This window comes from Rhododendron vialii, chromosome 10a (assembly GCF_030253575.1).
Source record: "Rhododendron vialii isolate Sample 1 chromosome 10a, ASM3025357v1".
Classification (NCBI taxonomy): domain Eukaryota; kingdom Viridiplantae; phylum Streptophyta; class Magnoliopsida; order Ericales; family Ericaceae; genus Rhododendron; species Rhododendron vialii.
The window spans coordinates 17,374,210-17,390,646 of record NC_080566.1 but is presented as its reverse complement, the minus strand read 5'-3'; the positions used below and the strand labels follow the sequence as shown (position 1 = coordinate 17,390,646).

At 43.2% G+C, this 16,437-nt stretch overlaps 1 non-coding gene across 1 annotated transcript; it reads right to left on the bottom strand.

The window, feature by feature from the left end:
* Positions 1–1,649: 1,649 nt before the first annotated feature.
* Positions 1,650–1,756, bottom strand: LOC131305762 (small nucleolar RNA R71). Its single transcript, XR_009193323.1, has one exon. It is a non-coding gene; the product is annotated as a small nucleolar RNA R71 (small nucleolar RNA).
* Between the last annotated feature and the right edge of the window lie 14,681 nt (positions 1,757–16,437).

Here is a 16,437-nt window from a genome sequence, read left to right as displayed (position 1 = left end):
GTCTTAAGGAGTGATTTTAAGTACGATCCGTTCAATTTCAAAGCATTTTGCCTTCTTGAAAGTTGTAAGGAATATCGTTCTCTTCAAGGATCTTGTGTTTATTTCATATTCAATCCATGTTTAGTATTTTCCCTATCTTTACCCTTGCTCATTTCATGTCTTCTTTCCATATGTGTGAGTAGTGTAGTAGGGTTAAGTTGCTAGATGGTTAACATCCCATAACCAAGGGTGTAGATTGGTTTTCTCTTGTATAATCCATTTTCTAGCTTAAATATGGTTTAGGGCTGATTTTATGTACCAAAACTTAGAGGTGTTAATCTCTTTGATCAAGTGTAGGCAAGGGCTAAGCTATTTGCCACATTTGATGCTTTGAGCTATGTCCCTCTTTGTGTTTGTCAAACTGAACCAAAAGAGCCCCTAGTCATGTTTAACACCCTTGTTAAAGAGAGAAGAATCAAGTACATCTTTGGGTTATGGGTGTTGATTATCCCTAAACCTAACTCTTTAATTTAACCTCCAGTTAAAAAGCCGTAGTTAGGTTAAGTAGCCACTTTCTAAATCTCTCAGTTGGTCGTCTTAACGTCAAACTTTGGTTGGCGATCCTAACGCTGAAATCTCTTCGTAAGCTAATCCCCGAACCAAGTTATGGATGCGCTCCCTGTGGATTCGACCCCGGACTTCTGGGTATTATTATGCTTTCAACCGACCTAGCCCTATGCTTGGGGTATTCCTATTCCTATTCTAACACACATTATGGTCGCAAGCATTTTGGCGTCGTTGCCGGGGAGCGCTTTCTTTTATAGCTTATTTTTGGAGGTTCGCCAAATCATTGTAAGTATCCCGTTTCATTTTACTTTGCATGATTTGCACTTGATCTAGCGGATACCTCTAACTTGAGCTTCTCAAACGTGAGGTTTAACGAAGCTAGAGTAAATACAAATCACCTTTTCTTTTATTGTCATTTCTTATTGAGGCGGCGGCATAGCCCCTCGAAGCTGTTGTTAGGAGGTGGCGGCATAGCCCCTCTTGTCTGTTTATTTTAGTCTTGTTTTCCATTGTTTCTCAAGAAGGGGTTTGAAGTGCATACGTGGTGGTCATCGTGGTGCCTTTCGGAGCTCGACTTCTAAAAGGCTTCATAGATCTTTTTCTCCTCCTCGACCCAAAACTCCTCGTCGAGTTCGAGCAAGGACACCACCGCCTCAAAGAACACCATTTTCTGTAAGAACCCCTCCTCGAGAAAGAATGGCCGGAAACGGTGAAGGTAAAATGCCGCCGGTTGTGCCCGAAAGAACCACGAGTGACTATATGAATCCGGCCCGTGCCACGCCGCGGCCCACTATAGTCCTTCCGGCCGCAACCGCGGAAAATACCTTCACCGTGAAAATGCATCACATCAACATGATGCCCTCTTTTTATGGAAAAGACAAAGAATGCCCATACACTCATATGCAGGCATTCGAGGAGTTGGTATCCACAATAGTGTCCATGCTCACTCAGCTTGAGTCCGCAAAGCTAAAACATTTTTTCCATTTTCTGTGAAGGACAAAGCCAAGATTTGGTTGAATAACATGAGGCACCAATCCTTAGCGAATTGGGCAGATTTATCCAAAGCTTTTTACATGAAATTTTTCCCCCCACATCTCACAAAGGAACTCATGAATCAAATTCAAACTTTCATACAAAAAGAGGGGGAATCATTTTATCAATATTGAGAGAGGTACAAGGATCTGCGTAACTCCATCCCACATCATGGCTTACCGATTTTTCAAAGAATCGAGTATTTGCTAAAGGGATGCTTTCCAAGCACCCGTCTTATTATGGATAGCATGTGTGTGGGTGGAGTTATGGCCAAAACCCCTGATGCGGCGTGGGACTATTTTGCGGAATTAGCGGAAAAAAAACTCAAAACTGGGATTGCTCAGACCCCTCAGAAAAGAATGTGTTTAATCCGGTTCCGAGTAATTCCGGTAAATTTCAATTGAATGAGCAAAATGAGCTAGCCCACAAGGTCGCCCAGCTTTCCCGCCAAATTGAAACTTTACAACTTAACAAAGTTGCTGAGGTGACCTCTGTGGCCAAAGCGGAGGAAATTTGTGTTTTGTGTGAAATTGCAAGTCATGCTACAGGAGATTGTCAAATGCTTCCCGCCGTCAAGGATATTCTCCAAGGAACCGGCCCATCGGAGGTCAATGTCGTTAATCAATGGTTTGACCATTATTCTCAAACTTTTAATCCGGGGTGGAAGATGCATCCTAATTTCCGGTAGAGCAATTCTCAACCTCTCAGACCTCCACAAGTACCACCACCTTAACAACACCAAGCATTCCGGCCCTCTCAATCTCAAGGAGTACCGAGGTTCTCCCAAAATCAACAACCTCCGGGGTTTGCACCCCCTGAACCTTCTCACGGGCCAAATCAATTCCAACCTCAAAAGCGATCTTTGGAGGAGATTATGTCATCATTCATGCGAAGTCAAACGTCCCTCAACGAGCAAAACTACTCAAACGCTCGGAGAAATCAAGAATCAAATGGCGAAGTTGACCAATTCGGTGGGGGTTCTTCAACAAGAAAAAGGGAAGCTTCCGACTCAACCCCAAGCGAATTTGCAAGGAAGCAATTATGTGGCGAGCTCTTCAGTGCTTAGTCCCGAGCAAGCCAAGTCTATTATAACATTGCGGAGTGGCAAGGAAGTTGATACGGTCATTGTTCCCAAGCCTAGCAAGCCACGGGTTAAACTAATTGTTATGCAAGCACCGAAAGTTCTTATTGACTCACCAACCTCGGAGCCCTCTCCCGTTGGTGAGCAACTGGCAAAATCTCAAGAGGAAGAGCCCAACGCTCCCGTCTCTCAAATTTCGGCTCCTTTTCCCCAAAGATTGAAAGCTCCAACCCACGCCAATACCAATTCTGAGATCTATGAGCTTTTCAAACAAGTGAGGATCAACATCCTATTGGTGGATGCAGTCAAGCAAATTCCCACTTATGCCAAATTTCTCAAGGACTTATGCACGCAAAAGCGTAAGTTAAATGTTCACAATAAGGTATTGTTGACGGAGCAAGTGAGTTCGATTATTCAAGCCAATGTGGCTTCGAAGTACAAAAATCCAGGGTGTCCGACCATTTCCATTACTATCGGGGGTACGAAAATTGAGAAAGTTCTCCTTGACTTGGGGGCTTGTGTGAACTTGCTTCCATATGCCGTTTATAAGCAACTTGGGTTGGGGGAGATGCGGCCGACATTGGTAACCTTCAATTGGCCGATAGAAGCATTCGTGTTCCACGTGGGATGGTGGAAGATGTACTCGTGCAAGTGGATAATTTTATCTATCCCGTGGATTTATCGTGTTGGATACTTGCCGTGTTCCCTCCTCACAAGTGTCAACGTCAACTCCGATCATTCTTGGGCATCCATTCTTAGCCACATCTGATGCCGTCATCCACTGCCGAAGTGGTTTACTCAACCTTACTTTTGGCAACATGAAGATGGAGGTCAACGTGTTTAATATTGCGAGCCAAATGGGGATGACGAGTGTATCCATGAAGTCAACCTTATAGATTCTTTAGTCCAAGAGCATGTGGACACTCTCTTGTGCAAGGATCCGTTGGAAGTATGCCTTACTGCCGAAGAGGCGACATTTCTAGACTCACCGGAGGTGGAGTACTTGTATTATTTGCTTGACGTGGAGGATGTGTGTGGGACGGATGTTTGGTCCCCAAAATTTGAAGCGTTGCCACCTTTAGCAAGCAAGACTCTCCCTTCAAGCGTGCAATTTCCAAAGCTTGAGTTAAAGGTTTTGCCCGGTACTCTCAAATATGCTTTCCTTGGGCCCGATGTAACTTTTCCCGTGATGATTTCTTCTTCATTGAATGAGCATTAAGAATCTCGACTCTTGGAGGTATTGAAGCGGCGTCGCAAAGCTATTGGGTGGTCGATTGCCGATATTCAAGGAATTGATCCTTCGTTGTGCACTCACCATATTTATCTCAAGGATGACGTCAAACCTTCCAAGCCAACACCAACACCGTTTAAATCCGATTATGAAAGAGGTGGTCAAGGCGGAGGTCTTGAAGTTGTTGGACGTAGGCATCATCTACCCTATCGCCGATAGCAAATGGGTTAGCCCGATACAAGTTGTTCCAAAGAAATCCGGAGTCACGGTGGTGGCCAATGCCGATAATGAATTAGTGCCCACTCGGGTCACCACCGGTTGGCGTGTCTGCATTGACTACCGGAAGCTCAACTCATGCACTCGCAAGGATCACTTTCCTCTCCCGTTCATCGATCAAATCCTAGAGTGCGTTGCCAGTCGTGCTTTCTATTGCTTCCTCGACGGCTATTCGGGGTACAATCAAATCGCGGTCTCTCTGGATGATCAAGAAAAGACTACTTTCACTTCCCCCTACGGGACGTTTGCGTATAGGTGAATGCCATTTGGGTTATGCAATGCTCCGGGAACTTTCTCACGATGCATGTTGTGTATATTCAGTGATATGGCGGAGCGCATTGTTGAGGCATTCATGGATGACTTTTCGGTCTTCGGGGACTCGTTTGAGGATTGTTTGCTCAATCTGGAGAAAGTGTTGAAGAGATGTGAAAAGAAGAATCTTGTGCTGAACTGGGAGAAATGTCATTTCATGGTTACATAGGGCATCATCTTGGGGCATATCGTATCAAAGAAGGGCATAGAGGTGGACAAAGCGAAAATTGACTTGATCGCTAATGTTCCGACGCCTAAGAGTGTGAAGGATATTCGTTCTTTTCTAGGCCATGCAGGTTTTTACCGACTATTCATTAAGGACTTCTCCGCCATCTCCCGTCCTTTGTGTCATCTTCTCTCTAAGGATACTCCTTTTGAATGGACCAGTGCTTGCGAGGAAGCCTTTCAGAAACTGAAATCCAGCCTTACCTCTCCTCCCATCGTGCAAACTCTGGATTGGGAACTCCCGATTGAATTGATGTGTGATGCAAGCTATTATGTTGTGGGAGCCGTTCTTAGCCAGAGGAAGGACAAGCATCCTTATGTTATTTCCTATGCAAGCAAAACACTGAATGAAGCCCCAATGAACTATTCGACTACTGAAAAGGAGTTGCTCGCAGTCATCTTCGTTTTGGACAAATTTCGATCATACTTGGTGGGAACTCCTATCACGATTTTCACCGATCATGCAGGCCTCAAGTATCTTTTTGCCAAGCAGGACGCGAAGGCTCGGTTAATCCGTTGGATTTTGTTGCTCCAAGAATTTAACCTCACTATCAAAGACAAGAAAGGAGTAGAGAATGTGGTCGATGACCACTTGTCCCGACTTGAATTTGAGGATCAAACTGCCAATCTCCCAATTGTCGACACGTTTCCTGATGAGCAGCTGTTTGCTGTGTCTTCGAGCCCTTGGTACGCTGATATTGTCAATTACCTTGTAACGGGGCAACTACCGGGCCATTGGAGTGCACAAGATAGGAGGCAATTTCTTATTGAGGTGAAAAGATTCGTCTTTGATGACCCTTATCTATTTAAATTTTTTGAGGACCTTATTATTCGGAGGTGTGTTCCGGAGGAGGACCAACAAGAGATTTTACAATCTTGCCATTCCAAGGAGTGCAATGGCCATTTTTCCCATACCAAGACTATTGCCAAGGTTCTACAATGCGGCTTTTATTGGCCAACACTTCACAAGGATGCGTATGCCTTTTGTCGAACTTGTGAAGCTTGCCAGAAATTGGGTGCGATGACTCGGAGGAATATGATGCCTCTCACCAATATCCTTATCGTCGAAGTGTTTAATTGCTGGGGGATTAATTTCATGGGGCCGTTCCCGGTGTCTTATGGTTTTCTCTACATTCTCCTCGCGGTGGATTATGTTTCAAAATGGGTGGTGGCCATTCCTACCAAGACAAGCGATCACAAGGTGGTGCTTGAATTTCTTCAGGAAAATATCTTGTCAAGGTTCGGAACACCGAAAGCCATTATTAGTGATCAAGGCTCTCATTTCTGTAATCGGCCTTTTGAAGCGCTCATGAAGAAATATGGGATCACGGACAAGGTGTCCATTGCCTACCACCCTCAGACCAATGGCCAAGCCGAGCTTGCGAACCGTGAGGTAAAACATATTTTGGAGAAAACTATTAATCCAAATCAAAAGGATTGGTCGCTCTGTTTTACTGATGCCTTGTGGGCATATCGTACTGCATATAATACCGTTTTAGGCGCTTCGACTTATCAGCTTGTATATGGTAAGGCATGCCATCTTCCGGTGGAGTTGGAGTATAAGGCCTATTGGGCCATTAAAGCTTTAAATTTTTGATTGCCCGCCGCCGACGCGCATCGCAAGCTCCAACTCAATGAATTGGAAGAAATCCGGAGGGATGCATATGATAATACGGATATTTACAAATCTAAGGTGAAGAATTTCCATGATAATAACATCCAACAGAAAAATTTTGAAGTTGGTCAAAAAGTTCTTCTTTACAATTCAAAACTTCATATTTTTCCGGGCAAGTTACGGTCCCGTTGGGTTGGACCTTACATTGTGCAAACCGTTTTCCTTCACGGGGCAATCGAAGTGGTGAACCCTTCAAATGGGAATGTTTTCAAAGTTAACGGCCAACAGCTAAAGCCCTTTTGGAAAATTTTGTCGCTCCGGTGTATGTTGATGATCCATTGGTTTGAAAAAGTTCTAAAATGCTTTCACGGGGAGCTTTTGCGTACTTCTGGACTTATTGTTTGGAAGGCCGGCCTCTTCAGGGGTACCCATCATTGACTTGGGTTTATAGCTTCGCATGCCGCTATTCAAACAAGGTTCGTGTACCCAGCTTCGGTTAGTAAGGGCAAATCTTTTGTGGTCCGATATAGCCATCTATGTTTCGCCTAAGGTGTTATCTCTTTTGCTTTGTGACACCTTAAGTGAAACATGGGGAGAAAAGTAGTACCCGTGTAATCACGTGACGATTCGGTGGTTTAAATACTTGTTCATAATAATTTTTGTTGCCAGGCTACCTTGAGCCGACAGTACTAATGTCTTTTGTCTCCTAGTAGATAGTCAGTTCTTAAGTCTTTTGCAGGGTAACACGCTACCGCACCAGCCTTGGTAGTTTGGGTCTAAAAGGTGGGATAAATGAGGCATTCAGGAGCTTTAAGCATGGGTGCGACTAAGTGTCACGGTTGTAAGACCAAGAAAGCTCCGGCGATGGCCTTGTGCGACTAGCTATGGTTTCGAAGGTGTGTTCCGAAGGAGTGGACCTTGGAAGCGGATCCGATGACGAATGGCGGCAATGACGCAAAATCCTCCAACTTGGTCGAGGTATCGGGTGGTTGACATTCCACCCCGTCGGTACATTTTTGTTCTCCCTTTCCTTCGGTTGTGCGTTACGTTACGTTTTCTATTTTGCGTAGGAATTTTCAATTTTTTTTTTTTTGGTGCAATCTTCCCATGTTTGAAGTAGAATTGCTTGTGAAGCTACGTTGCATATGCTCTTTTTATAGTCAAAAGTGGCGAAAGCACCGGGTTGAATGAAACAAATTTTTGTTTTTGGAAATAACCAGCTCATTCCATAGCATGTTCATATAGTATGTGGATCGAACTATGCTAAAAAGCATTTGAGTCGGTTAAACGTGTAGAGTGGAAGTTCAATTTTTGTTGTATCCCATGTTTTTGAACTCTGTACCCATAGTTTGGTAAATAATTTCTCTTGTACATACTTGAGTACCTTTGATTTCGGTTATGCATTGTAATGGAGTCGTAGGCGTACTTGGAATATGATACAAGGCAATCGTTTTATGATTAAACCACTTATTATCACCGTTGAACCATTTTTGTATCCAAGTCCGAGTCTCCTCACTTTTTGTTTAGCCTAAGAAACCGGACGTTGGGAGGGTTGTTTAGAGTGGTGGAATGTTGTGTAGGTGATTTGGGATTGATTTTAGTTGTTCGGAACAAGATCGAGGAGGTCTTAGCCGATGTCGGGCCGTGTGAACTAAGGAAAGCAGGCTGCACGATCCAGAAAGCTCTGGGATCGATCCCCCATACCCCAGGGATCGATCCCCCCATCACCAGCCGAGTCCAAAGCAAGCTGGGATCGATCCCCCATGCTCCAGGGATCGATCCCCCAACGGAATTTTTGAAAAAATTTGCAGATCTTCAATTTTTTTTTTACCCCACTATGTAAACCTCCCACTTTCTCTTTTCCCATTCCCACGCCATTTTTCCTCTCCAAGCCCTAGCCCCATAACTTTTTCTCTCACTCTTTCACCCATATCTCTCTCAAATCCACCAAATCCAAAAATTCTTCCACCAATCTTCAAGAACCTCTCAAAGCTTCAAGATCCAAGCATCAATTTCAAGAGTTTCTGTAACGACCCTGAATTTTGGTCAGTAAAAATTTCGTTAAGTATTTGAATTACTTATTTTCTCTTGAGTAGCTATATAATTTCTTGTTAATTTCCGTCGTAGTTACATTTTGGTCATTAGTTAACTCTCGACTAGAAACCCTACGTGACCAATTTAGTTAAATTTCCAACCGACTACTTGGAGGAACCGAGCAACCAACTCACCTAGTTGCTAGATGAACCTTTTGGACCTTTTGAACCTTTGCCTTTACCCATTGGTCCATAGTTGCTAGGGTAATCTTTGTCCATTGGACAATAGGCCTCCTATTAAAATATTTTGGTAAGTACAAGATATAGTATTTTAATGGTTTATAAAAACATGTGCTAGTACTTATATGCATTATTTATTGGGGATTCTCCCACCCCTCCATTGTCCAATGGTTATTAACCGCAAGGGAAACTATTATCCATTGGGTAATAGCCCAATCTTCCAACAAGGTACAAAGTTTTAATTAAATAAATCAAGTATGGATTTCCCATATGATTTTATGCATTAAAATATTGGAGTATATCTAAACCCTAGATTTTCCTAGTACTTTATTAATTAAACTAGTACTTGTACTTTATTATTTCTTTAATGGGGAGAATCCTAGCCTTTCTATTTAGGGTAAATTTCAGTTTGACCCCTCGTGGTTTGGGCCGGATGCGGATACACCCCTCCCCCTTTGAATATCACCACATAACACCCTGTGGTTTGTGGACTGATATGCACAGTTAGAGTTCCCATCTAATTTAACGGGAGGTGTGATTCACTCGCCTATTTTGAGAGTGATTGTAAGTATGACAATAATTTTAAAACAAAACACCCTAACCTATCCCCAAAATTACACAAGTGCCATCCTACCCACCTCCATCTTCTTCACCCAAACCGGTGTAAACCCAAACCCTTGCCCCCATGGACCAACATCCACCAGGAATCAAATCTTAATTTGTGAAACCCTCAGCAACCTCTCTACGGGTAAAAAGATAATTTCTCTCGTCGTCGACTTGAAGCCGACCCACTCGACCATTGACCCTGCTAATTATTAAACCCCAACCACTATATTTGACCGATTGAAACCCTTTGCCAGCGCCTTTACTCACAATCCCTTCATCTACTATCAAACAGTCACATAACCCCTTAATCCACCATCAAATCAAACCAACATTCCGCTCCGCTATCCTGTTCTTCACCGTCTCTGTTTACTGTCACTTTCGTGAGAAGTGATTCAAGCTCAAAGAAAACAGCTCGAGAACCCTCTTCACCTTTTTTGGTTTGGTTAGTCCTTTCTTTTCTGACTAAATGGAATATATAATCACTCTAGAGATGAAGCTCAAGAAAGTTGTGGAAAGGCAGGACAGGATGTGTAAGAATTCTGCGTCTCGTTGTTATTATGGCTTCTACTGTTAAATTTTTGATCCAAGAAGAGGGCTTTTGAATGAATGGTATTTGTTTGGGTTAGAGTTTGAAGATTGGTACCTTCTACTGACGATTTGGGTTAGAAAAATACAAAAAAAATGGTGGAATCCATGGCTGCCCGTTGAAGGGTTGGGTCAGGAGATGATGATGGTGATGAAGAGAGTGATCTGTTGAATTCAAGAAATTGAGACAGTGGTGTGGATCGGAGGAGCAGACTGAGTTGAGGAGAGAGAGAGAGAGAGAGAGAGAGAGAGCTGGGGTACTAGTGGGATGAGGAAGAAGACAAGGGCATTATAATCATTTTACAAGTTCTGTTAACAGAGTTAGATGTGCACATCAGTCCATAAACCACAGGGTGTTATGTGATGATATTCAAAGGGGGAGGGGTGTATCCGCACCCGGCCCAAACCATGAGGCGTCAAACAGAAATTTGCCCTTCTATTTAACTGGGATACTTGGTACCACACCTATATTTAAATATAGGGCTTTTGTCACATGCTTTAAAGGACAACTTTAATTATTTTAAATAAAAGTTTCCTTTTAACCTTTATCCATTGGACAATAAAAGTTAGGGGATTTATTATCCATTGGGTAAAAGGTTTAATCTTTCAACCAAGTACAAGGGTTTATTAAACTAGTCTTTTATTTTATCCCCATGTGATGAAAGTACACATTATTTTATTATAAAAGTACTTATTAGCCTTAGTAGCCTTTAAGGCCTAAGACTCTCCTAAGTACTCTTTTAATATTTTGTATTGGGGTTTTGTACCCAATTGGATTAATTTATTGGGGAGTTGATCTTCCTAGAGTACATTAGTACACTAGTTTATTTAATCAAACATGTGCTTATTTATTGTTTTAAAAGGAAATCTTAGCCTTTAAGTTTCTTTGATTCAAAGTACCAAAAGTACATTTTGTTTATTATTTTCTTGTACCTTGTATATATGTAGTGTACTAGGAGAGAGAGAGAGAAAGAGAGAGAGAGAGAGAGAGATGGGCCGAGAGAGAGATAGGAGAGAGAGGGAGGGAGAGATTTTGTTGTACTTCCATAATCTTCCTTATTCTTTCAAATCCTTGGTGATATCTTTCTTCCTAGCCTAAATCTATCTCCCATTGTACTTCTATATTTGTTTTAAGACCAAATCTTGTACCCTTGTCTCCTCCTTTCCAAACAAATCTTCCTTAATCCAATCTTTGGTACAATTCTTAGCCATGCAAGCCTAATACCCTAACCCATCAAGCTTTCAATCAAACTTGACATGCTTTGATGTGAGTTGATGGAGCAAATCCATGGGAGATATAGAGAGAGAGAGGGCCGGCCTTAGAGAGGGAGAGAGAGCCAAGAGTTTTGCCTATAAATAGCACCCCATGCTTCTCATTCAACTCACACCTTTCCAATCTCCAACTTCTCTCTAGAATTCCTTTGTTCTTTCTTTGTTCTTCATGTTCTTGAGTTCTTCAAGAAACTCAACCTAAGCCGCCACTAAACCGCCACTTGACCACCCTTCGATCCATAAAGTAGAGTAGTGTTAGTTAAGAAGAAGTTTCGAGAGAAACCTTTCTCTTTCGAAGCTACCGGAGACCACCGTAGAAAGTTACTCCGTCCGACCGCCGATTACCGTCCGTAAGCCGTTACTACCGCCAAGAAGTAAGGTAGAACCCCTTGCCCCTAACTCTACGTATAAAACTGTATGTTAGAAAGTAAGGAAATCCTTACTTACTTCCTATTTACTTACTTACTCAAGTATAAAGTAGGTTATCTTTATTTACGTACTTATCGTTTGTTTAGAAATATTTTTATTTTGATCTTTAAAGATGATTATGAGTAGGCATGTATGAATTGCTTGTATTACTTATGGTGTGATTAAGCATAAGTGATTTCACTCCAAAGACGTCCGTACATGTGGCGTTGTGCTTTGAATAAAGCATAAGTGATACACTCCAAAGGCATCCGTACATGTGGCGTTATGCTGTAAGTGGTGATTGAGCGTGATAAATAATATAGAATTGGATGGTCTTGTCCTACCGCGGAGTCTTTGCATGTAACGAGACACGAGAATCGAGAAAGTAGAAACATGCCACCTAGGGTGTGGTTAATGAAGGGAAATGTTTTCCGAGGAAGGAAATATTTTTGAAACAACATAATGACCAATTTTGGGTGGCATTATGTGAGTTGTGTGCGTGTGTAAAAGACGTGTTTTAAAAAGGTTTTGAATTTTTGAAAACCGCAATGTGGCCGGACGTGGTAGCCCATTGTGTGGTGTGTGTTGAAAAACCCAATGAGAACCCGGAGCGGCGGAACCAAGGTTTTTAGATTTCGAAAACCCCAAATGGGAACCCGGAGCGGCGGAACCATTGTGGGATTACTCGGGAACCCGGAGCGGCGGAACCGAGGGTTTTAAATTGTGTGCGTTCCCATGGGAACCCGGAGCGGCGGAACCATGGTGAGGTATAGCTTGGTTATCCGCGGTACGGAGCCAATGCAAATGTTTTTGTGTGCCAATGGGAACCCGGGACGGCGGAACCATTGTGAGGATACTCGGGAGACCGGAACGGCGGAACCGAGGTTGGGTGTGTAGCTTGGTTATCCGCGGTACGGAGCCAATGCAAATGATTTTGAAAGGTTGGGTTTGTTAAACAAATGTTTTTGAAAGGTTGATTTGTATGTGAAAATGTTGACACGGTCTACGATGAGTCGCGTAGGAGAAACACGAAAATCTTAGACACCAACGATAGTTGATTAACGAATGTGGATGTGTCATTGTTAGCTGTGTATACATGTATCATGTGGAAATCGATGTTTGTTTAACCTGTTGTTTGTAAGTTATGGGTTAGCGGGTATGGGATTGTTCTGCTGAGCTTTTGTAGCTCACGGTGTTGCCTTTTTGGTGACCCTGACAAATTATATCGGTGGTGACGCTGGTATAATGTGTCAGATTTTGTAGATAATCAGGATAAGCAGATCACCGTGGAGGCTTTTAAAGCTGAGGAGCTGGCAAGAATGGAGGAGCAGGAGGAGCTGTAGTTAGGAACCCTAGAACCCCCTCCATTTGTGTAAATATTAAACTCTTGTGGGAGTATTGTTGTAATAAGAGCCAGACACTATTTTGAGGTTTTTAATGAAATTGTCTTTTTAACGTACCCAAAATTCGGGGCGTTACAGTTTCTTCCCAAATCAAGGTAACCCAAACTTTCTCTCTCCTCTAGTTCGGAAATCCCCCATCTCCCTCCCACTATCCACGTTTTTCTCATCTCTCCCCATATAATCCACCCTCAAACCACTCAAATGGCTAGAATCTCACCCAAACTCAACCCCTCCACCCCCAATCTGAAAATTTCAGCCCTCCTTGCTTGGGTACTCATGCTTTTGATGGGTGTTGGGTTAATTTCAATGGTAGTTGTTGGAATGGCCGGTGGGAAGAAGAAGGTCACCGCCAAAAGGGCCCGTGGTGGTGGTTCCGACAGGGCTAGGGAAATTGAAGAAGATGAGGAGGAAATTGATGTGGAAATGGAAGAGCTGGAGGGGTCTCAACAAGTCACTCGCAAGAATTGGAAGAGCGGAATGGCCGGAAGGGGGTTTAAATGCGAACACCAAGTCGGCACCAAAAGTTTGGGCACCGAGCTTCATGGCATCCCACACATCACCCGTAGAGGTTTGGCTTTCTGGTTTAAGAAGTTCAAAGGTTATAATAAGGCGTGTGTGATAGAATTTTATCAAAATATGGTGCCAATTTTGGATGTGCCTGTGAATAAGATGCGTATTGAGTCAATGATTGACAATGTGCGTGTAGTGTTGACTCCCGCCAGTATTGCTAAGTATTTAGGGTACACACAACCCCCAATCTCAACAGTGAACTACCCGCTCCCTGGTGGAGCGTACATTGACCCGGCCATTGTTATCAATGCTCTTTACCCTGACGTTAGACTTTACGATGGTCACCACAAACCGGGCCTTTTTAGGGAGGAATATCTTCTCTTGAATAAAGCTATCCATGTGAATCTATTCCCGAGGGGTTCCGAGCACCATCCGCGGCAGAGGGGAGTGGAGTTGTTGTTTGTGTTTGCAAGTGGGGAGTATGTTTTTTATGCCGCTTTATGGATATTCTACCAAGTTCATAACTTCCAGGCCGAGTCCCAAAGTATAGTCCGTATGCCTTTCCCGTGCATGATAAGTAAAATTTGTAAAGGTCAAAAGGTGAGGGGACCGAGGTATGCTCATCTTGAACCACTCAAACTCGGACCTCTTGATGCTTCATTTGTAACCAAAAGCAAATCCAATCCCATGATCCACCGAGCCCGAAAAGGAAAGGCAAAGTCGCCGAAATGATCAAGATGCCCGGGCCAAAAGAGAAGCAGGACTTTTGGGTGAAGAAAATTTTTTGCATGGCCGCTTGGTTGGTTCCGAGCACCATCCGCGGTAGAGGGGAGCGGAGTTGTTGTTTGTGTTTGCAAGTGGGGAGTATGTTTTTGATACCGCTTTATGGATATTCTACCAAGTTCATAACTTCCAGGCCGAGTCCCAAAGTATAGCCCGTATGCCTTTCCAGTGCATGATAAGTAAAATTTGTAAAGGTCAAAATGTGAGGGGACCGAGGTATGCTCATCTTGAACCACTCAAACCCTGACCTCTTGATGCTTCATTTGTAACCAAAAGCAAATCCCAATCCCATGATCCACCAAGCCCGAAAAGGAAAGGCAAAGTCGCCGAAATGATCGAGATGCTCGGGCCAAAAGAGAAGCAGGACTCCTGGGTGAAGAAATTTTTTTGCATGGCGGCTTGGTTGGTAAAGGAGAACCGGAAAATGAAACAGGAAAGGAAAGTGGACCGGAAGGTGATTGCAAGGCAAGCTCACAAAGTGGATTGGTTGGTCCAACAATGTCCCGCGGCGGCCGAATACGTTGCCCCTCCGGAAGTTGAATCTGAGGTTAGCGATAAGGATGAGAATGAGGAAGATGACGAGTTGAATCCGGGCATGTTCCAAGGCGAGGGAACAGAGTTTTTGGTTGATCATGGCACGAGTGGTGGGCAAGGTGATGAGTAGTGGTGATTGGTGGTAGTAGTAGTACTATATTTTCTTGTATTTTTGGAGTCGGTGGTGGAGTCACTGTGTCTATGCTTATCGAGTCTTTGTTTCATTTTGCATTTAGTAGTTTCGTTCTGTTGGTTGTTGGCCTGATGAGTAGGGTAGTTATAGGTTATGGTCACCGGTCATGGGGTAATTATTCCCGAGCTAGCATAGACCGGCAACCATTTTGTCTAACCTATTCTTTGTAACCCATTCTCATTAAAAGCTAATGAAAGTCCTTAGTGGATTTTGAGAGCGCCTATGTTTTCCATGTTTATGCATTTCTGAAAGCTTGTGGTACTTGGCTTTGTCATGTCATATTTTTTGTCGTTATACTCTGTGCATACTTAGCTCATGCTGCGTGCAAGCAAATTCATTGAAGATTTGCATAACTTTTTGTTTCGGTTAATGCATAAGCCTTTCTTGCTTGATTTTGGGATACATGTTGCTTCGCTCGAGTGACTCCTTTGCTGGGTGTTACCATGGTGAGGTTTGGATCGAAGTTCTTTGTGTTTAGTTTACTCAAATGTTTTCGTTAATAAAGTTTGGGAACCATGGTGCATGGCATGTTGTTGAATGAGTTGTGATCTTTGTTTTTGGGAAACTCTTTAGACTTTTGCCGTTTTGGAAATTGGTGAGCATATGCTTTGTATCTTGCGATTAGCTGGGAAGTTTGCATAGTCCTTATTTGGCTTTCTTTCGTTTGCTCGGGACTAGCAAAGTCCAAGTTGGGGGTGTGATAAGCCTTGAATAGTGTAAATTGATAGGCTTATCTCCATCCATTTTTGTCGCACTTGCATGCTTATTCGTCTGTTTTTGTTTGATATTGCGCGCAAAGGTGTTTTTGTTGTTCGTCAGATAATTGGAGATAAGAATGGTCGTTTCCAAGGCTTCCAATAATCCCCAGAGGAGTCCGGACGTGTTTGGCATATGTGAGGAGCCTCGAGATGTCATCCCGGGTCCTAAAAGAAGTATTCAAAGGAATGGAGGAAGACTTGGAGCAGAACGAAGGCCGAAAGCAGCAGCAAAGCAGGCTGCCCAGTCCAGTGCTCCAGGGATCGATCCCCCTCTCACCAGGGATCGAACCCCAACTCAACTTTCAGTTCAGAGGCCTCTGGGATCGATCACCCTCTGACCAGGGATCTATCCCTCACTCCTGCGCGGGCATTTTAAGGGCATTTCTGTAATTATTTTGTAAAGGGGGTATATATACCAGCCCTTGGCCGAAATGTAGGGCACTTTTACTTTTGCACTTTCTCTCTCTACCTCCATTAATGGAGCTCCAACCTCTCACCTCATTCATGTCTGTTAAGGAGTGATTTTAAGTATGATCCGTTCAATTTTGAAGCATTTTGCCTTCATTAAAGTTGTAAGGAATCTCGTTCTCTTCAAGGATCTTGTGTTTATTTCGTATTCAATCCATGTTTAGTATTTTTCCTATCTTTACCCTTGCTCATTTCATGTCTTCTTTCCATATGAGTGAGTAGTGTAGTAGGGTTAGGTTGCGGGATGGTTAACATCCCATAACCAAGGGTGTAGATTGGTTTTCTCTTGTATAATCCATTTTCTAGCTTAAATATGGTTTAGGGCT